General features: G+C 41.7%; 3 non-coding genes across 3 annotated transcripts; 2 read left to right on the forward strand and 1 right to left on the reverse strand.

Annotated features, from left to right (window-relative positions):
- Nucleotides 1-10,314: 10,314 nt before the first annotated feature.
- LOC140274308 (U5 spliceosomal RNA) lies at nucleotides 10,315-10,428 on the forward strand. The gene has a single exon (XR_011908274.1). It is a non-coding gene; the product is annotated as a U5 spliceosomal RNA (small nuclear RNA).
- Nucleotides 10,429-10,725: 297 nt separating this feature from the next.
- Nucleotides 10,726-10,909, forward strand: LOC140274118 (U2 spliceosomal RNA). Its single transcript, XR_011908100.1, has one exon. It is a non-coding gene; the product is annotated as a U2 spliceosomal RNA (small nuclear RNA).
- Nucleotides 10,910-20,492: 9,583 nt separating this feature from the next.
- Nucleotides 20,493-20,606, reverse strand: LOC140274185 (U5 spliceosomal RNA). Its single transcript, XR_011908161.1, has one exon. It is a non-coding gene; the product is annotated as a U5 spliceosomal RNA (small nuclear RNA).
- Nucleotides 20,607-23,470: the final 2,864 nt, after the last annotated feature.

A 23,470-nucleotide genomic window follows, 5' to 3' on the forward strand; every position in this document is an offset into this window, starting at 1 on the left:
AATATATTAAAGAAAGCGGGAGGAGAGGTCTTCGGATGAGAGTGGTTGAAAATTTCCAACCATAATGTATAAAATGCGGTGAAAAAAAGGTGTGATAGAACACTAAAAGGTGGAGCGGAAGTGTTCGGCTGCAAGAAGGTGTGAATGTCCGACTATATTTGGTGAAAAGCAGGTGAAGCAAGGTCTGAATGCCCAACCTTATATCATCAAAAGCGAGATCAGAGGTGTTTGGCTGCAAGAAGGCCATAGTTTGCCAAAAGCGGGTAAGGTGCAAATGTCCGACTAAATATCAACAAAATTTGGGGCGGAGGTCTTCGGATGCAAGTGGGTGTGAATATCCAACCATACAAGTATGGTGGAGAGGAAGCTGTGAATAGCCGACCATAGTTTGGAAAAAGCGGGTAAGAAAAGGTTTGAATACCCGAACATACACCATCAAAAGAGGGAGCGGAGGTGTTCCGCTGTACGAAGGTGTGAATGTCCGACCATAGTTGGTAAAAAGCGGGTAAGAAAAGGTTAAAATGCCCGACTGGACACAATCAATAGCGGGAGCGGAGTTGTTCGGCTACTAAAAGGTGTGAAAGTCCGACCCTGGTTTGTAAAAAGCGGGTAAGAAAAGGTTCGAATGCTCGAACATACACCAACAAAAGAGGGAGCGGAGGTGTTCGGCTGCAAGAAGGTGTGAACGTCCGACCAAAGTTTGTAAAAAAGCAGTTAAGAAAAGGTTCGAATATCTAACCAAACATAATCAAAAGCGGGAGCAGAGCTGTTCGACTGCAAGTAGGTGTGAATGTCAGAGAATAATTTGCAAAAAGCTGATGAGAAAGGGTGAGAAATCCCGACTATACACCATCAAATGCGGTAGCGGAGTTGTTCGGCTGTGAGTAGGTGTGATTCTCCAACCATAATTGCTGAAAAATGTGTTATAAAAGGTAAGAATGCGGGTCCATACATCATCAAAAGCGGGAGAGGTGGTGTTCGGCTGCAAGTAGGTGTGAATGTCCATTAATAATTGCTTTAAAACATGAAAGAAAATTTTCGAATATCAAACCTTACATGATCATTAGCGGGAGAGGAGGTGTTCAGCTGCAAGAAGATGTGAATATCCACCCATAATTACTGAAAAATGGGTAGGAAAAGATGCGAATGTCCAACCATAAATCATCAAAAGCAGGAGTGGAGTTGTTCAGCTACAAGAAGGTATGAAAGTCCAACCATGGTTTGTAAAAAGCGGGTAAGAGAAGGTTCGAATACCCGAATATATACCATCAAAAGCGGAAGCGGGGGTGTTCGGCTGCAAGAAGGTGTGAACGTCCGACCAAAGTTTGTAAAAAGCAGTTAGGAAAAGGTTTGAATATCCAACCGAACGTAATCAAAAGCGGGAGCAGAGCTGTTCGACTGCAAGTAGGTGTGAATGTCAGATCATAATTGCTGAAAAATGTGATAGAAAAGACTAGAATGCCGGACAATACATCATCAAAAGCGGGAGAGGTGGTTTTTCGGCTGCAAGTAGGTGTGAATGTCCAGCCATAATTACTCACAAACGGGGGAAGAAAAGGTAGTATTTCCAGACCACACATGATCAAAACAGGGAATGGAGGTGGTTCAGCTGCAAGGTGTGAATGTCTGACTAAAGTTTGTAAAAACCGTGTAAGACAAGGTGTGAATGCCCGACAATGTATGATCAAAAGAGGAGCGGAGGTTTTCGGCTGCAAGAAGGTCTGAATGTCCACCCATAATTACTGAAAAATGGGTAAGAAAAGGTGCGAAAGCCAAACCGCACATGAGAAGGTGTTCGACTGCAAGTAGGTGTGAATGTAAGTTCATAATTTGTAAAAAGCGGGTAAGAAAAGGTAAGAATGCCCAACCATAAATTATCAAAAGCGGCAGCAGAGTTTCGGCTGGTATTTATCAATGTCTAGATAGATTTCAACAAAAAACAACGTTGTACTTTGCAGTCAAAGAAAGTGCAAATCAAAAGTTTTAGGAATCCGAGAATAAGCTTATTTTCATGAGTTCTGCACGATTTCGGATTTTATGTATAAAATGAATTTCTTCACGCAAACTAAGTTAACACTGCTTTGTCCTTCATATGTACCCATTTCTACATATATTTCAAGCATAAACTTCCTCATATTACCCTGAATGAGAAAGAGCCACACTTGTGATTAAGCCATACCTCCCTTTTGAGGAGTTCCGCATGATTTGGGATTTTATCTATAAAATTAATTCCTTCACTCAAACTATGTTAAAACGGCTTTTACCTTCATATTTATCAATGTCTCGATAGATTTAAACAAAAAACAACGTTGTACTTTGCAATAAAAGAAAGAGCAAATCAAAAGTTTTAGGAATCCGAGAATAAGCTTATTTTCATGAGTTCTGCACGATTTCGGATTTTATGTATAAAATGAATTCATTCACTCAAACCAAGTTAAAACTGCTTTTTCCTTCATATTTATCAATGTCTAGATCGACTTCAACAAAGAACAACATTGTATTTTGCAGTAGAAGAAAGAGCAAAACTGAAGTATCAGGAATCCGAGAATAAGCTTCTTTTCATACGTTCTGCATGATTTGGGATTTTATGTATAAAATGAATTCCTTCACTCAAACTAAGTTAACACTGCTTTGTATTTCATATGTACCCATTTCTACATATATTTCAAGCATAAACTTCCTCATACTACCCTGAATGAGAAAGAACCACACTTGTGATTAAGCCATACGCCCCTTTTGAGGAGTTCTGCATGATTTGGGATTTTATCTATAAAATCAATTCCTTCACTCAAACTATGTTAAAACGGCTTTTACCTTCATATTTATCAATGTCTCGATAGATTTAAACAAAAAAACAACGTTGTACTTTGCAGTAAAAGAAAGAGCAAATCAAAAGTTTTAGGAATCCGAGAATAAGCTTATTTTCATGAGTTCTGCACGATTTCGGATTTTATGTATAAAATGAATTCATTCACTCAAACCAAGTTAAAACTGCTTTTTCCTTCATGTTTATCAATGTCTAGATCGACTTCAACAAAGAACAACATTGTATTTTGCAGTAGAAGAAAGAGCAACACTGAAGGATCAGGAATCCGAGAATACGCTTATTTTCTTATGGGCAAGTGGGAACTGCTTTGCAAACATAGTTTGAGTGAAGTAATGCATTTTATAAGCAAAATCCCAAATCATGCAGAACTCACGAAATGCTTTTTCTCGCTTTTCACTGCTTTTTACAAACTTTGGTCGGACGTTCACACCTTCTTGCATCTGAACACCTCCGCTTCCGCTTTTGATGATGTATATTCGGGCATTCGAACCTTTTTTTACCCGCTTTTTACAAACCATTGTCGGACTTTCACACCTTCTTGCAGCCGAACACCACCTCTCCCGCTTTTGATGATGTATGGTCCAGTATTCTTACCTTTTCTAACACATTTTTCAGCAATTATGGTCGGACATTCACACCTACTCACAGCTGGACACCTCCGCTCCCGCTTTTGATCATACAATGTCGGGACATCGCTCCTTGTCTTACCAGCTTTTTACAAACTTTAGTCGAACATTCACACCTTCTTGCAGCTGAACACCTCCGCTCCCGCTTTTGATGATGTATAGTCGGGCTTTCGAGCCTTTTCTTACCCGGTTTTTACAAATTATGGTTGGACATTCAGACCTTGCAGCCGAACACCTCCGCTCTCTCTTTTGATCATACATTGTTGGGCATTCGCACCTTGTCTTACCCGCTTTTTACAAACTATAGTCAGACATTCACACCTTGCAGCTGAACCTCCGCTCCCTGTTTTGATCATGTATGGTCTGGCAATACTACCTTTTCTTCCCCCGTTTGTGAGTAATTATGGCTGGACATTCACACCTACTTGCAGTCGAACAGCTCTGCTCCCGCTTTTGATTATGTTTGGTTGGATATTCGAACCTTTTCTTAACTGCTTTTTACAAACCATGGTCGGACTTTCACACCTTCTTGTAGCCGAACAACTCCGCTCCCGCTATTGATTGTGTACAGTCGGGTATTTTAACCTTTTCTTACCCGCTTTTTACCAACTATGGTCGGACATTCACACCGTCTTACAGCGGAACACCTCCGCTCCCGCTTTTTATGGTGTATAGTCGGGCATTCGAACCTTTTCTTACCCGCTATTTACAAACTATGGTAGGACATTCAAACCTTCGTGTATCCGAAAACCTCCGCTCTCTCTTTTGATCATACATTGTCGGACATTCGCACCTTTTCTTACCCGCTTTTTACAAACCATGGTTGGACTGTCACACCTTCTTGTAGCCGAACACATCCGCTCCCGCTATTGATGGTGTACAGTCGGGTATTTTAACCTTTTCTTACCCGCTTTTTCCAAACTATGGTCGGCTATTCACAGCTTCCTCTCCACCATACTTGTATGGTGGGATATTCACACCCACTTGCATCCGAAAACCTCCGCCCCAAATTTTGTTGATATTTAGTCGGACATTCGCACCTTACCCGCTTTTGGCAAACTATGGCCTTCTTGCAGCCAAACAACTCTGATCTTGCTTTTGATGATGTAAGGTTGGGCATTCAGACCTTGCTTCACCTGCTTTTCACCAAATATAGTCGGACATTCACACCTTCTTGCAGCCGAACACTTCCGCTCCACCTTTTTTTTCACCGCATTTTATACATTATGGTTTGAAATTTTCAACCACTTTCATCCAAAGACCTCTCCTCCCGCTTTTGTTAATATATTTGAACTTTAGTTTGACATTCAAACCTTCTTGCAGCTGAACCACCTCCGCTCCCTGTTTTGATCATATATGGTCTGGCAATACTACCTTTTCTTACCCGTTTGTGAGTAATTATGGCTGGACATTCACACCTACTTGCAGCCGAACACAACCTCTCTCGCTTTTGATGATGTATGGACCGGCATTTTTACCTTTTCTAACACATTTTTCAGCAATTATGGTCGGAGATTCACACCTACTCACAGCCGAAAAACTCCGCTCCGGCATTTGATGATGTATAGTCGGGCATTCTCACCCTTTCTCATCAGCTTTTTGCAAATTATGATCTGACATTCACACCTACTTGCAGTCGAACAGCTCTGCTCCCGCTTTTGATTATGTTTGGTTGGATATTCGAACCTTTTCTTAACTTCTTTTTACATATTTTGGTTGGACGTTCATACCTTCTTGTAGCCGAACACTTCCACTCCTGCTTTTGATGATGTATGGTTGGGCATTCACACCTTTTTTTTGCCCATTTTTCAGGAATTATGGGTGGACATTCACACCTTTTAGCTGAACACCTCCTATCCCAGTTATGATCATGTGCGGTTTGATTTTCGAAAAGTTTCTTTCATGTTTTCTAGCAATTATTGATGGACATGTAGACCTTCTTGCAGCTGAACACCTCCGTTCCCGCTTTTGATCATACATTGTCAGGCATTCGCACCTTGTCTTACCCACTTTTTACAAACTTTAGTCGAACAGTCACACCTTTTTGCAGCCGAACACCACCTCTACCGCTTTTGATGATGTATGGTCCAGCATTCTTACCTTTTCTAACACATTCTTCAGCAATTATGGTCGGACATTCACACCTACTCAGAGCCGAACACCTCCGCTCCCGCATTTGATGGTCTATAGTCGGGCATTCTACAGCGGAAAAGACTCATTCTTATGTTTGGTTAGATATTCGAACCTTTTCTTAACTGCTTTTTACAAACTTTGGTCGGACGTTCACAATATCTTGCAGCCGAACACCTCCGCTTCCGCTTTTGATGGTGTATATTCGGGCATACGAACCTTTTCTTACCCGCTTTTTACAAACCAAGGTCGGACTTTCACACCTTCTCTTAGCTGAACAACTCCGCTCCCTCTTTTGATTGTGTACAGTCGGGTAATTTAACCTTTTCTTACCCGCTTTTTACCATCTATGGTCGGACATTCACACCGTCTTACAGCGGAACACCTCCGCTCCCTCTTTTGATGATGTATGGTTAGGCATTCGCACCTTTTCTTACCCATTTTTCAGTAATTATGGGTAGACATTCACACCTTCTTGCAGCTGAACACCTCCTCTCCTGCTTATGATCATGTGCAGTTTGATATTCGAAAATTTTCTTTCATGTTTTCTAGCAATTATTGATGGACATTCAGACCGTCTTGAAGCTGAACACCTCCGCTCCCACTTTTGATGGTGTATAGTCGGGCTTTCGAGCCTTTTCTTCCCCGGTTTTTACAAATTATGGTTGGACATTCAGACCTTCTTGCAGCCGAAAACCTCCACTCCCTCTTTTGATCATACATTGTCGGGCATTCGCACCTTTTCTTACCCGCTTTTTACAAACCATGGTCGGACTTTCACACCTTCTTGTAGCCGAACAACTCCGCTCCCGCTATTGATTGTGTACAGTCGGGTATTTTAACCTTTTCTTACCCGCTTTTTACAAACTATTGTTGGACATTCACACCTTCTTACAGCGGAACACCTCCGCTCCCTCTTTTGATGGTGTATGTTCGGCCACTCGAACCTTTTCTTACCCGCTTTTTACAAACTATGGTCAGACATTCAAACCTTCTTGTAGCCGAACACATCCACTCCTGCTTTTGATGATGGGTATTCAAACCTACTTGTTGCCCGCTTTTCATTAATTATGGGTGGACATACACACCTTGTCGCAGCCAAACACCTCCGCTCCCTGTTTTGATCATGTATGATTGGACATTCGCACCTTTTCTCACCCGCTTTTTACTATGGTCGGCCATTCACAGCTTCCTCTCCACCATACTTGTATGGTGGGATATTCACACCCACTTGCATCCGAAGACCTCCGCCCCCACTTTTGTTGATATTTAGTCGGTCATTCGCAGCTTACCCGCTTTTGGCAAACTATGGCCTTCTTGCAGCCAAACACCTCTGATCTCGTTTTTGATGATGTAAGGTTGGGCATTCAGACCTTGCTTCACCTGCTTTTCACCAAATATAGTCGAACAGTCACACCTTCTTGCAGCCGAACACTTCTGCTCCACCTTTTAGTGTTCTATGGATTATTCACACCTTTTTTTTCACCGCATTTTATAGATTATGGTTGGAAATTCTCACCCACTCTTATCCGAAGACCTCTCCTCCTGCTTTGGTTAATATATAGTCGGGCATTCGAACCTTTTCTTACCCGCTTTTTACAAATTTTGGTCGAACATTCACACCTACTTGCAGCCGAACACCTCCGCTCCCGCTTTTGATGGTGTATAGTCGGGCTTTCGAGCCTTTTCTTCCCCGGTTTTTACAAATTATGGTTGGACATTCAGACCTTGCAGCCGAAAACCTCCGCTCCCTCTTTTGATCATACATTGTCAAGCATTCGCACCTACTTGCAGCCGAATACTTCCGCTCCACCTTTTAGTGATGTATGGTTGGCACTTGCACCTTTTCTTACCCATTTTTCAGTAATTATGGGTGGACATTCACACCTTCTTGCAGCTGAACACCTCCTCTCCCACTTATGATCATGTGTGGTTTGATATTCGAAAATTTTCTTTCATGTTTTCTAGCAATTACTGATGGACATTCAGACCTTCTTTCAGCTGAACACCTCCGCTTCTGCTTTTGATGGTGTATGTTCGGGCATTCGAACCTTTTCTTACCCGCTTTTTACAAACTATGGTTGGACATTCAAACCTTCTTGTAGCCGAACACATCCACTCCTGCTTTTGATGATGCATGGTTGGGCATTCAAACCTTTTCTTACCCATTTTTCAGTAATTATGGTTGGACACTCACACCTTCTTGCAGCTGCACACCTCCTCTGCCGCTTATGATCATGTGCGGTTTGATATTCAAAAATTCTCTTTCATGTTTTCTAGCAATTATTGTTGGACATTCAGACCTTCTTGCAGCTGAACACCTCCGCCCCCACTTTTGTTGATGGTGTATAATCGGTCATTCGCACCTTACCCGCTTTTGGCAAACTATGGCCTTCTTGCAGCCAAACACCTCTGATCTCGCTTTTGATGATGTAAGGTTGGGCATTCAGACCTTGCTTCACCTGCTTTTCACCAAATATAGTCGGACATTCACACCTTCTTGCAGCCGAACACTTCCGCTTCACCTTTTAGTGTTCTATGGGGTATTCACACCTTTTTTTTCCACCGCATTTTATAGATTATGGTTGGAAATTCTCACCCACTCTCATCCGAAGACCTCTCCTCCCACTTTTGTTAATATATAGTCGGGCATTCGAACCTTTTCTTACCCGCTTTTTACAAATTATGGTCGAACATTCACACCTACTTGCAGCCGAATACTTCCGCTCCACCTTTTAGTGATGTATGGTTGGCATTTGCACCTTTTCTTACCCTCTTTTTATAATGATTGCTTAAGATTAAGTTGTTTTTTCTCAAACTACAGCATTTTTTTAATTGTTGAAACTTGATTTGAAGTGGATAAATAAGGAGGACAAACAGTTTTAAGTCAGGCTGATAGAAGGAATTAATTTTATAGCAAAATCTGTATTTCGTCATATGTCGTGAGACGCTTATTGCTGAAGAAGTTCTTTCTCATTCTACAAAGTACAACGTTGTTTATCGTTGAAACTTGATTAGACATGAATAAATATGAAGGACAAAGCAGTCTTAACTTGGTTAGAGTTAAGGAATTCGTTTTATAGGAGAATCCGAATTCGTGCATAACTCGTAAAATAGAGCTTATTTTCAGATTCCTGAAGAATGAGTCTGGTTCTTTCTCATAATACAAAGTTTGTTGTTTATTGTTGAAACTTCATCAGAAGTGAAGAAATAAATGAATGCCTATCAACAAATGTGGGATCTAAACTCTAGTGCTTCCTCTAAAATAATTTCCTTTCTCAATTTAGAAATGTGTGTGTGTAAGTCACAACACCCGTGACACCAAAACGGCTTTCTTTTCTCTCTTTTCTCTACACTCTGCACTGTGAGCACACACACCAAATCAGAAAGGCTTTTTTCTCTCTTTTCTACATTATGGACTGTGGGGACACAAAACCGCTCTCTCTTTTTTTTTTTGATTGTGTGCCAGGGCGTTGTCTCACGTATTAGATTATGCTTACGATACGAATGGGTTTATCAGTCACATCAGAATCCATACATACTGATCCTCCCGTAATAAAATGGTCGGATCTTATCAAACACACTTTGTTTCTTGTGACAATCAAGTCAGCGAAACAGCGTATACACGTCAAGACACTGAATCAAGTTTGCCACAAGAACTCATAAGTTTGGCAGTATTGCTCTGCCGTCAGCAATCATACACCCATTTTATTTTCGTGAGACATGTGCAGGCACCTGTTCATCTACTGTTCTATCACTATGAATTAGTTTATCTATTATCAATAAGGATACTTCTACAACTACTATCAAAGTATGTCCAGACTTCTTATGTTGTCAGTTGCTATATATGAATAAGTGGGTAGCTACTGACAAGCATTAAGCATGTCACACAGCCCAAACATATAACATTTCAGGACACACCACACAGTTAACAACCACAGTGAAGCGTGTCAAAGCCCAAACATGTAACATTCAACAGGACACTTACACAACACATTCAAATCAAACAGTCAGACAACATACAAGAACATATACCCCAGCCGGCATTGCTCCCTGCCTATTTTCCTACAGCTCACTATGTGTGCGCACACCTTTATTCACAAACTCTTCAACTTATACTCTTTTACCAAAGCTGCTACAGCTCGATTGGCCGAATACCCTTAGATCCTATTTCGGTGAATTTGACATCTGCCTTACATGTAACAGATTAGCGGTTTAGCAGTTTTAATTTAGTTTGAGTGAAGGAATTCATTTTATAGCAAAATCCGAAATCGTGAAGAACTCATGAAAGTAAGCTTATTCTCGGATTCCTGAAACTTTAGATTTGCTCTTTCTTTTACTGCAAAGTACAACGTTGTTTTTTTTTTTGTTTAAATCTTTCTAGACATGGTAAATATGAAGGACAAAGCAGTTTTAACATAGTTTGAGTGAAGGAATTCATTTTATAGATAAAATCCCAAGAGTCTGCTGAGAAAAGAGAGTGAATGCGAAGTAGACTTTAACACGGCTCTGGGAGCGAGCCGAGTGTGGGCTAACCGGGAGAATTGCTTGAAAGAAACGCGACACCGAATGAGCGGTCAGAACAAAGCCTCAATACCGTGTTCCCGTGGTGTTTTTGTTGCTGCCTTGTCGATTGCACAGGGGCAAGCGTTTCAACCAAGCAACGCTCACCATGGGGAAGGTGGCTATGGCAACTAGCCTGATGCCCTGCTCCCGCAGTGACGGATAATCGTACTCTGGTTTCTCTTCATAACATACAAGTCTTTCGCCTTTTACTAAAGACTTTCGTGAAGAGCAGCACTAATGAGTTGTTTCTATTTTTGGCAGGCTTTACCTTTGCGGGTGAAGCCCTTTCTGTCTGTGCAAAAGAAATCTTGTTACTGTGCAGAGTGACTTCTCTGAGTAGAGTCGCCTTACTTGTTGCGATTGTGCCGATGTTCGAAGCTGGAGTGCAAAGTTGTTGCTTGAATGGTGCTTGCTGGAGCATGCGGGAGTGCAAAGTTATACCATTTAAAAGGGCTGAAGAGTGCTCAGTGCAACGGGTGGGCGGAGGTGCAACGTGACACTCTGGCCACCTATGGCCATAAAAAGAACACTGCTACAAGTGCGCAAGGGCCCTCGGACCTGAAACAGTGGACAGTTATCGCTTCTCGGCCTTTTGGCTAAGATCAAGTGTAGTATCTGTTCTTATCAGTTTAATATGTCCTCTATACGAGGACTACATATTAAATGGATTTTTAAGAATAGGAGTTGAAAAAGAAGCTTGCTCCGTTCACTCCAAGCATCGACCCAGTACTGCAGTGCCGCTGGGAACGGTGCGCTCTTCTCTGCTCTTGTGAAAAAGCAAACAGCGGTGCAGGATGGAAGTTTCAGGGAGCCCAAGATGAAACTTTCTTTTAATCTGTTGAGAAAAGAGAGTGAATGCGAAGTAGACTTTAACACAGCTCTGGGAGCGAGCCGAGTGTGGGCTAACCGGGAGAATTGCTTGAAAGAAACGCGACACCGAATGAGTGGTCAGAACAAAGCCTCAATACGGTGTTCCCGTGGTGTTTGTGGCTGCCTTGTCTTTTGCACAGAGTAAAAGACAAGGCAGCCATCGAATAGGGCCCGATTGTTCCTACTTGGTCAGCCGAGGAGCAAGGGGGGGGAGCAAGCGTCTCAACCAAGCAAATCTCACCAAGTAGGAACAATCGGGCCCTATTCGATGGCTGCAACACCTGAAAGAGATATTGATGAGAGACCCGATCAAAAGCTTTTTCAAAGTCTAAATTTAAGATGACAAGCCGGGTGTTTCTGTCTCTAGCGTAATCAATGATGTCTCGAATCAGTACGAGGCTGTCGGTGAGTTGTCTCTCTGAGATGGCACAAGCCTGGTCTGGGTGAATTACCTCTTCTAAAACAGAGGACATCCGTGTCGTTAAAACCTTGCTAAAAAGATTACAGTCAAAGTTTAAAAGTGTGATGGGCCTCCAATTCTTTAGGTCAGTCTTATCATTTTTATCAGAAGTGAAGAAATAAATGAATGCCTATCAACAAATGTGGGATCTAAACTCTAGTGCTTCCTCTAAAATAATTTCCTTTCTCAATTTAGAAATGTGTTCGAAAAGGTAAAAATGCCGGTCCATACATAATCAAAATCGGGAGAGGTGGTGTTCAGCTGCAAGAAGGTCTAAATGTCCATCAATAATTGCTAGAAAACATGAAAGAAAATTTTCGAAAATCAAACCACACATGATCATAAGTGGGAGAGGAGGTGTTCAGCTGCAAGAAGGTGTGAATGTCCACCCATAATACCTGAAAAATGGGTAAAGAAAAGGTGCGAATGCCCAACCATACATCATCAAAAGCAGGAGTGCATGTGTTCGGCTACAAGAAGGTGTGAACGTCCAACCAAAGTTTGTAAAAAGCAGTTAAGAAAAGGTTCGAATATCCAACCATACATAATCAAAAGCGGGAGCAGAGCTGTTCGACTGCAAGTAGGTGTGAATGTCAGATCATAATTTGCAAAAAGCTGATGAGAAAGGGTGAGAATGCCCGACTATACACCATCAAATGCGGTAGCGGAGTTGTTCGGCTGTGAGTAGGTGTGATTCTCCAACCATAATTGCTGAAAAATGTGTTAGAAAAGGTAAGAATGCCGGTCCATACATCATCAAAAGCGGGAGAGGTGGTGTTCGGCTGCAAGTAGGTGTGAATGTCCATCAATAATTGCTTTAAAACATGAAAGAAAATTTTCGAAGATCAAACCTTACATGATCATTAGCGGGAGAGGTGTTCAGCTGCAAGAAGGTGTGAATATCCACCCATAATTACTGAAAAATGGGTAGGAAAAGATGCGAATGTCCAACCATAAATCATCAAAAGCAGGAGTGGAGTTGTTCAGCTACAAGAAGGTATGAAAGTCCAACCATGGTTTGTAAAAAGCGGGTAAGAGAAGGTTCGAATACCCGAATATATACCATCAAAAGCGGAAGCGGAGGTGTTCGGCTGCAAGAAGGTGTGAACGTCCGACCAAAGTTTGTAAAAAGCAGTTAAGAAAAGGTTTGAATATCCAACCGAACATAATCAAAAGCGGGAGCAGAGCTGTTCGACTGCAAGTAGGTGTGAATGTCAGATCATAATTGCTGAAAAATGTGATAGAAAAGACTAGAATGCCGGACAATACATCATCAAAAGCGGGAGAGGTGGTTTTTCGGCTGCAAGTAGGTGTGAATGTCCAGCCATAATCACTCACAAATGGGGGAAGAAAAGGTAGTATTTCGAGACCACACATGATCAAAACAGGGAATGGAGGTGGTTCAGCTGCAAGGTGTGAATGTCTGACTAAAGTTTGTAAAAACCGTGTAAGACAAGGGGCGAATGCCCGACAATGTATGATCAAAAGAGGGAGCGGAGGTTTTCGGCTGCAAGGTCTGAATGTCCAACCACAATTTGTAAAAATCGGGGAAGAAAAGGCTCGAAAGCCCGACTATACACCATCAAAAGCGGGAGCAGAGGTGTTCAGGTGCAAGAAGGTCTGAATATCCGACCAAAAATTAATGAAAAATGGGTAAGAAAAGGTGCAAATGCCAAATAATACATCATCAAAAGCAGGAGCGGATGTGTTCGGCTACAAGAAGGTTTGAATGTCCAACCATAGTAAATAATAGGCGGGTAAGAAAAGGCTCGAATGCCCGACTATATACCATCAAAAGCGGAAGCGGAGGTGTTCGGCTGCAAGACGGTGTGAACGTCCGACCAAAGTTTGTAAAAAGCAGTTAAGAAAATGTTCGAATATCCAACCAAACATAATCAAAAGCGGGAGCAGAGCTGTTCGACTGCAAGTAGGTGTGAATATCAGATCATAATTTGCAAAAAGCTGTTGAGAAAGGGTGAGAATGCCCGACTATACACTATCAAATGTGGGAGCGGAGTTGTTCGGCTGTGAGTAGGTGTGATTCTACAACCATAATTGCTGAAAAATGTGTTAGAAAAGGTAAGAATGCCGGACCATATATCACCAAAAGCGGGAGAGGTTGTGTTCGGCTGCAAGTAGGTGTGAATGTCCAGCCATAATTACTCACAAACGGGTAAGAAAAGGTACTATTGCCAGACCATATATGATCAAAACAGGGAGCGGAGGTGGTTCAGCTGCAAGAAGGTTTGAATGTCCGACTAAAGTTTGTAAAAAGCGGGTAAGACAAGGTGTGAATTCCCGACAATGTATGATCAAAAGAGGAGTGGAGGTTTTCGGCTGCAAGAAGGTCTGAATGTCCACCCATAATTACTGAAAAATGGGTAAGAAAAGGTGCGAAAGCCCAACCGCACATGATCATAAGTGGATGAGAAGGTGTTCGACTGCAAGTAGGTGTGAATGTAAGATCATAATTTGTAAAAAGCGGGTAAGAAAAGGTAAGAATGCCCAACCATAAATTATCAAAAGCGGCAGCAGAGTTTCGACTGGTATTAATCAATGTCTAGATAGATTCAACAAAAAACAACGTTGTACTTTGCAGTAAAAGAAAGTGCAAATCAAAAGTTTTAGGAATCCGAGAATAAGCTTATTTTCATGAGTTCTGCACGATTTCGGATTTTATGTATAAAATGAATTCCTTCACGCAAACTAAGTTAACACTGCTTTGTCCTTCATATGTACCCATTTCTACATATATTTCAAGCATAAACTTCCTCATACTACCCTGAATGAGAAAGAGCCACACTTGTGATTAAGCCATACGCCCCTTTTGAGGAGTTCTGCATGGTTTGGGATTTTATCTATAAAATTAATTCCTTCACTCAAACTATGTTAAAACGGCTTTTACCTTCATATTTATCAATGTCTCGATAGATTTAAACAAAAAAACAACGTTGTACTTTGCAATAAAAGAAAGAGCAAATCAAAAGTTTTAGGAATCCGAGAATAAGCTTATTTTCATGAGTTCTGCACGATTTCGGATTTTATGTATAAAATGAATTCATTCACTCAAACCGAGTTAAAACTGCTTTTTCCTTCATATTTATCAATGTCTAGATCGACTTCAACAAAGAACAACATTGTATTTTGCAGTAGAAGAAAGAGCAAAACTGAAGGATCAGGAATCCGAGAATAAGCTTCTTTTCATACGTTCTGCATGATTTGGGATTTTATGTATAAAATGAATTCCTTCACTCAAACTAAGTTAACACTGCTTTGTCCTTCATATGTACCCATTTCTACATATATTTCAAGCATAAACTTCCTCATACTACCCTGAATGAGAAAGAGCCACACTTGTGATTAAGCCATACGCCCCTTTTGAGGAGTTCTGCATGATTTGGGATTTTATCTATAAAATCAATTCCTTCACTCAAACTATGTTAAAACGGCTTTTACCTTCATATTTATCAATGTCTGGATAGATTTAAACAAAAAAACAACGTTGTACTTTGCAGTAAAAGAAAGAGCCAATCAAAAGTTTTAGGAATCCGAGAATAAGCTTATTTTCATGAGTTCTGCACGATTTCGGATTTTATGTATAAAATGAATTCATTCACTCAAACCAAGTTAAAACTGCTTTTTCATTCATATTTATCAATGTCTAGATCGACTTCAACAAAGAACAACATTGTATTTTGCAGTAGAAGAAAGAGCAAAACTGAAGGATCAGGAATCCGAGAATAAGCTTATTTTCTTATGGGCAAGTGGGAACTGCTTTGTCCTTCGTATTTATCAATGTGTAGATGGATTTGAACTTCTTCTACTGCAAAGTCCAATGTTTTTCTTTGTTGAAGTCGATCTAGACATTGATGAATATGGAAGGACAAAGCAGTTTTAACTTGGTTTGAGCAAAGCAATTCATTTTATAGCAAAATCCGAAATCGTGCAGAACTCATGAAAGCAGGCTTATACTCGGATTCCTGAAACTTTAGATTTGCTCTTTCTTTTACTGCAAAGTACAACGTTGTTTTTTTGTTTAAATCTTTCTAGACATGGTAAATATGAAGGACAAATCAGTTTTAACATAGTTTGAGTGAAGTAATGCATTTTATAAGCAAAATCCCAAATCATGCAGAACTCACGAAATGCTTTTTCTCGCTTTTCACTGCTTTTTACAAACTTTGGTCGGACGTTCACACCTTCTTGCATCCGAACACCTCCGCTTCCGCTTTTGATGATGTATATTCGGGCATTCGAACCTTTTTTTACCCGCTTTTTACAAACCATTGTCGGACTTTCACACCTTCTTGCAGCCGAACACCACCTCTCCCGCTTTTGATGATGTATGGTCCAGTATTCTTACCTTTTCTAACACATTTTTCAGCAATTATGGTCGGACATTCACACCTACTCACAGCTGGACACCTCCGCTCTCTCTTTTGATCATACATTGTCGGGCATTCGCACCTTGTCTTACCCGCTTTTTACAAACTATAGTCAGACATTCACACCTTGCAGCTGAACCTCCGCTCCCTGTTTTGATCATGTATGGTCTGGCAATACTACCTTTTCTTCCCCCGTTTGTGAGTAATTATGGCTGGACATTCACACCTACTTGCAGTCGAACAGCTCTGCTCCCGCTTTTGATTATGTTTGGTTGGATATTCGAACCTTTTCTTAACTGCTTTTTACAAACCATGGTCGGACTTTCACACCTTCTTGTAGCCGAACAACTCCGCTCCCGCTATTGATTTTGTACAGTCGGGTATTTTAACCTTTTCTTACCCGCTTTTTACCAACTATGGTCGGACATTCACACCGTCTTACAGCGGAACACCTCCGCTCCCGCTTTTGATGGTGTATAGTCGGGCATTTGAACCTTTTCTTACCCGCTATTTACAAACTATGGTAGGACATTCAAACTTTCGTGTATCCGAAAACCTCCGCTCTCTCTTTTGATCATACATTGTCGGACATTCGCACCTTTTCTTACCGGCTTTTTACAAACCATGGCCGGACTGTCACACCTTCTTGTAGCCGAACACATCCGCTCCCGCTATTGATTGTGTACAGTCGGGTATATTAACCTTTTCTTACCCGCTTTTTACCAAGTATGGTTGGACATTCACACCTTCGTACAGCGGAACACCTCCGCTCCCTCTTTTGATGGTGTATGTTCGGGCATTCAAACCTTTTCTTACCCGCTTTTTCCAAACTATGGTCGGCTATTCACAGCTTCCTCTCCACCCACCATACTTGTATGGTGGGATATTCACACCCACTTGCATCCGAAGACCTCCGCCCCAAATTTTGTTGATATTTAGTCGGACATTCGCACCTTACCCGCTTTTGGCAAACTATGGCCTTCTTGCAGCCAAACAACTCTGATCTTGCTTTTGATGATGTAAGGTTGGGCATTCAGACCTTGCTTCACCTGCTTTTCACCAAATATAGTCGGACATTCACACCTTCTTGCAGCCGAACACTTCCGCTCCACCTTTTAGTGTTCTATCACACCTTTTTTTTCACCGCATTTTATAGATTATGGTTGGAAATTTTCAACCACTCTCATCCGAAGACCTCTCCTCCCGCTTTTGTTAATATATTTGAACTTTAGTTTGACATTCAAACCTTCTTGCAGCTGAACCACCTCCGCTCCCTGTTTTGATCATATATGGTCTGGCTACTACCTTTTCTTACCCGTTTGTGAGTAATTATGGCTGGACATTCACACCTACTTGCAGTCGAACACAACCTCTCTCGCTTTTGATGATGTATGGACCGGCATTTTTACCTTTTCTAACACATTTTTCAGCAATTATGGTCGGAGATTCACACCTACTCACAGCCGAACAACTCCGCTCCCGCATTTGATGATGTATAGTCGGGCATTCTCACCCTTTCTCATCAGCTTTTTGCAAATTATGATCTGACATTCACACCTACTTGCAGTCGAACAGCTCTGCTCCCGCTTTTGATTATGTTTGGTTGGATATTCGAACCTTTTCTTAACTTCTTTTTACATATTTTGGTTGGACGTTCACACCTTCTTGTAGCCGAACACTTCCACTCCTGCTTTTGATGATGTATGGTCGGGCATTCACACCTTTTTTTGCCCATTTTTCAGGAATTATGGGTGGACATTCACACCTTGCAGCTGAACACCTCCTATCCCACTTATGATCATGTGCGGTTTGATTTTCGAAAAGTTTCTTTCATATTTTCTAGCAATTATTGATGGACATGTAGACCTTCTTGCAGCTGAACACCTCCGCTCCCGCTTTTGATCATACATTGTCAGGCATTCGCACCTTGTCTTACCCACTTTTTACAAACTTTAGTCGAACAGTCACACCTTTTTGCAGCTGAACACCACCTCTCCCGCTTTTTATGATGTATGGTCCAGCATTCTTACCTTTTCTAACACATTCTTCAGCAATTATGGTCGGACATTCACACCTACTCAGAGCCGAACACCTCCGCTCCCGCATTTGATGGTGTGTAGTCGGGCATTCTCACCCTTTCTCATCAGCTTTTTACAAATTATGATCTGACATTCACACCTGCTTTTGATAATGTATTGTTAGGCATTCGCACCTTTTTTTTTACCCATTTTTCATGAATTATGGGTGGACATTCACACCTTCTTGCAGCCGAACACCTCCTCTCCCGCTTATGATCATGTGCGGTTTGATATTCGAAAATTTACTTTCTTGTTTTAAAGCAATTATTGATGGACATTCAAACCTTCTTTTTGATGGTGTATAGTCGGGCTTTCGAGCCTTTTCTTCCCGGTTTTTACAAACCATGGTCGGACTTTCACACCTTCTTGTAGCCGAACAACTCCGCTCCCGCTATTGATTGTGTACAGTCGGGTATTTTAACCTTTTCTTACCCGCTTTTTACCAACTATGGTTGGACATTCACACCGTCTTACAGCGGAACACCTCTGCTCCCGCTTTTGATGGTGTATAGTCGGGCATTCGAACCTTTTCTTACCCGCTTTTTACAAACTATGGTGGGACATTCAAACCTTCTTGTATCTGAAAACCTCCGCTCTCTCTTTTGATCATACATTGTCGGACATTCGCACCTTTTCTTACCCGCTTTTTACAAACCATGGTCGGACTTTCACATCTTCTTGTAGCCGAACACATCCGCTCCCGCTATTGATTGTGTACAGTCGGGTATTTTAACCTTTTCTTACCCGCTTTTTACCAAGTATGGTCGGACATTCACACCTTCGTACAGCGGAACACCTCCGCTCCCTCTTTTGATGGTGTATGTTCGGGCATTCAAACCTTTTCTTACCCGCTTTTTCCAAACTATGGTCGGCTATTCACAGCTTCCTCTCCACCATACTTGTATGGTGGGATATTCACACCCACTTGCATCCGAAGACCTCCGCCCCAAATTTTGTTGATATTTAGTCGGACATTCGCACCTTACCCGCTTTTGGAAAACTATGGCCTTCTTGCAGCCAAACACCTCTGATCTCGCTTTTGATGATATAAGGTTGGGCATTCAGACCTTGCTTCACCTGCTTTTCACCAAATATAGTCGGACATTCACACCTTCTTGCAGCCGAACACTTCCGCTTTTAGTGTTCTATGAGGCATTCACATATTTTTTTTCACCGTATTTTATAGATTATGGTTGGAAATTCTCACCCACTCTCATCCGAAGACCTCTCCTCCCACTTTTGTTAATATATAGTCGGGCATTCGAACCTTTTCTTACCCGCTTTTTACAAATTATAGTCGAACATTCACACCTACTTGCAGCTGAATACTTCCGCTCCACCTTGTAGGTATGTATGGTTGGCATTTGCACCTCTTTTTATACTGATTGCTGAAGATTAAGTTGTACTTTCTCAAACTACAACTTTTTTTTATTTGTTGAAACTTGATTTGAAGTGGATAAATAAGGAGGACAAACAGTTTTAAGTCAGGCTGATAGAAGGAATTAATTTTATAGCAAAATCTGTACTTCGTCATATGTCGAGAGATGCTTATTGCTGAAGAAGTTCTTTCTCATTCTACAAAGTACAACGTTGTTTATCGTTGAAACTTGATTAGACATGAATAAATATGAAGGACAAAGCAGTCTTAACTTGGTTTGAGTTAATGAATTCGTTTTATAGGAGAATCCGAATTCGTGCATAACTCATAAAATAGAGCTTATTTTCGGATTCCTGAAGAATGATTCTGGTTCTTTCTAATAATACAAAGTTTGTTGTTTATTGTTGAAACTTCATCAGAAGTGAAGAAATAAATGAATGCCTATCAACAAATTGACCTTCTGTTGACCTTCGGGGAGGTGAGTATCTTCACTAGACTCACCTGTCTGCTTTTCCTCCTCATTTAGCGTAGCTCCACCCTCTGCCTGTGAATTCTCACAGACTTCAACACTGAGTGGTGAGGCCTCTACAGGCCCCTCCCCTTTTTGCTCCTCACTTCCAATCCAAGCTTTTGGCGGGAAGTTTGAATTTATTGGGTCAACCTCTTCACTTTGTTCACCAACTGCCACCTTTGGTCCTTCTCTTTGTTGGCTTGACTGTGGCTTTACCGTCTTTAATTTGTTGGCAAAAGATTTAGGGCAATCTCTGAAGAGGTGATTTAATTCTCCACAGAGATTACATTTCCTGCCATTTGGACACTCTCCAAAAGTTTGCCCAATTTCTCTGCTCTTCCCACATAACACCTTGGTACAAGCCTCAACCAGGTGCCCATGCTCACCACACTTGCGGCAGAACTTGGGCTGCCCCTGGTAGTGGATGTAACCTCGGTTTTCAAGGTGGCCAGAGTGTCGCCCACCCACTGCACTGAGCACTCTTCAGCCCTTTTAAATGGTATAACTTTGCACTCCCACACGCTCCAGCAAGCACCATTCAAGCAACAACTTTGCACTCCAGCTTCGAACATCGGCACAGTCGCAACAAGTAAGGCGACTCTACTCAGAGAAGTCACTCTGCACAGTAACAAGATTTCTTTTGCACAGACAGAAAGGGCTTCACCCGCAAAGGTAAAGCCTGCCAAAAATAGAAACAACTCATTAGTGCTGCTCTCCACAGAAATCTTTAGTAAAAGGCGAAAGACTTGTACGTTATGAAGAGAAACCAGAGTACGATTATCCGTCACTGCGGGAGCAGGGCATCAGGCTTGTTGGCATAGCCACCTTCCCCATGGTGAGCTTTGCTTGGTTGAGACGCTTGCTCCCCCCCCCTTGCTCCTCAGCTGACCAACTAGGAACAATCGGGCCCTATTCGATGGCTGCCTTGTCTTTTACTCTGTGCAAAAGACAAGGCAGCAACAAAAACACCACGAGAATCCCGTATTGAGGCTTTGTTCTGATCGCTCATTCGGTGTCGCGTTTCTTTCAAGCAATTCTCCCGGTTAGCCCACACTCGGCTCGCTCCCATAGCCGTGTTAAAGTCTACTTCGCATTCACTCTCTTTTCTCAGCAGACTCTTGGGATTTTATCTATAAAATGAATTCCTTCACTCAAACTATGTGAAAACTGCTTTGTCCTTAATATTTACCATGTCTAGAAAGATTTAAACAAAAAAAACAACGTTGTACTTTGCAGTAAAAGAAAGAGCAAATCTAAAGTTTCAGGAATCCGAGAATAAGCTTACTTTCATGAGTTCTTCACGATTTCGGATTTTGCTATGAAATGAATTCCTTCACTCAAACTAAATTAAAACTGCTAAACCGCTAATCTGTTATATGTAAGGCAGATGTCAAATTCACCGAAATAGGATCAAAGGGTATTCGGCCAATCGAGCTGTAGCAGCTTCGGTAAAAGAGTATAAGTTGAAGAGTTTGTGAATAAAGGTGTGCGCACACATAGTGTGCTGTACGAAAATAGGCAGGGAGCAATGCCGGCTGGGGTATATGTTCTTGTATGTTGTCTGACTGTTTGATTTGAATGTGTTGTGTAAGTGTCCTGTTGAATGTTACATGTTTGGGCTTTGACACGCTTCACTGTGGTTGTTAACTGTGTGGTGTGTCCTGAAATGTTATATGTTTGGGCTGTGTGACATGCTTAATGCTTGTCAGTAGCTACCCACTTATTCATATACTATCAAAGTATGTCCGGACTTCTTATGTTGTCAGTTCCCATCAAAAGCGGAAGCGGAGGTCTTCGGATGCAAGTGGGTGTGAATATCCCACCATACAAGTATGGTGGAGAGGAAGCTGTGAATGGCCGACCATAGTAAAAGGCGGGTGAGAGAAGGTGCGAATGTCAAACCATACATAATCAAAACAGGGAGCGGAGGTGTTCTGCTGTAAGAAGGTGTGAATGTCCAACCATAGTTGGTAAAAAGCGGGTAAGAAAAGGTTAAAATACCCGACTGTACACAATCAATAGCGGGAGCGGAGTTGTTCGGCTACTAAAAGGTGTGAAAGTCCGACCCTGGTTTGTAAAAAGCGGGTAAGAAAAGGTTCGAATGCCCGAACATACACCAACAAAAGAGGGAGCGGAGGTGTTTGGCTGCAAGAAGGTGTGAACGTCCGACCAAAGTTTGTAAAAAAGCAGTTTAGAAAATGTTCGAATATCTAACCAAACATAATCAAAAGCGGGAGCAGAGCTGTTCGACTGCAAGTAGGTGTGAATGTCAGAGAATAATTTGCAAAAAGCTGATGAGAAAGGGTGAGAAATCCCGACTATACACCATCAAATGCGGTAGCGGAGTTGTTCGGCTGTGAGTAGGTGTGATTCTCCAACCATAATTGCTGAAAAATGTGTTAGAAAAGGTAAGAATGCCGGTCCATACATCATCAAAAGCGGGAGAGGTGGTGTTCGGCTGCAAGTAGGTGTGAATGTCCATCAATAATTGCTTTAAAACAAAGAAAATTTTCGAAGATCAAACCTTACATGATCATTAGCGGGAGAGGAGGTGTTCAGCTGGAAGAAGGTGTGAATATCCACCCATAATTACTGAAAAATGGGTAGGAAAAGATGCGAATGTCCAACCATAAATCATCAAAAGCAGGAGTGGAGTTGTTCAGCTACAAGAAGGTATGAAAGTCCAACCATGGTTTGTAAAAAGCGGGTAAGAGAAGGTTCGAATACCCGAATATATACCATCAAAAGCGGAAGCGGAGCTGTTCGACTGCAAGTAGGTGTGAATGTCAGATCATAATTGCTGAAAAATGTGATAGAAAAGACTAGAATGCCGGACAATACATCATCAAAAGCAGGAGAGGTGGTTTTTCGGTTGCAAGTAGTTGTGAATGTCCAGCCATAATCACTCACAAATGGGGGAAGAAAAGGTAGTATTTCGAGACCACACATGATCAAAACAGGGAATGGAGGTGGTTCAGCTGCAAGGTGTGAATGTCTGACTAAAGTTTGTAAAAACCGTGTAAGACAAGGGGCGAATGCCCGACAATGTATGATCAAAAGAGGGAGCGGAGGTTTTCGGCTGCAAGGTCTGAATGTCCAACCACAATTTGTAAAAATCGGGGAAGAAAAGGCTCGAAAGCCCGACTATACACCATCAAAAGCGGGAGCAGAGGTGTTCAGGTGCAAGAAGGTCTGAATATCCGACCAAAAATTAATGAAAAATGGGTAAGAAAAGGTGCAAATGCCAAATAATACATCATCAAAAGCAGGAGCGGATGTGTTCGGCTACAAGAAGGTTTGAATGTCCAACCATAGTAAGTAATAGGCGGGTAAGAAAAGGCTCGAATGCCCAACTATATACCATCAAAAGCGGAAGCGGAGGTGTTCGGCTGCAAGACGGTGTGAACGTCCGACCAAAGTTTGTAAAAAGCAGTTAAGAAAATGTTCGAATATCCAACCAAACATAATCAAAAGCGGGAGCAGAGCTGTTCGACTGCAAGTAGGTGTGAATATCAGATCATAATTTGCAAAAAGCTGTTGAGAAAGGGTGAGAATGCCCGACTATACACTATCAAATGTGGGAGCGGAGTTGTTCGGCTGTGAGTAGGTGTGATTCTACAACCATAATTGCTGAAAAAT

This window comes from Leuresthes tenuis, unplaced genomic scaffold (genome assembly GCF_036924035.1).
Source record: "Leuresthes tenuis unplaced genomic scaffold, fLeuTen1.0.hap1 SCAF_17, whole genome shotgun sequence".
NCBI classification, from domain to species: Eukaryota; Metazoa; Chordata; class Actinopteri; order Atheriniformes; family Atherinopsidae; genus Leuresthes; species Leuresthes tenuis.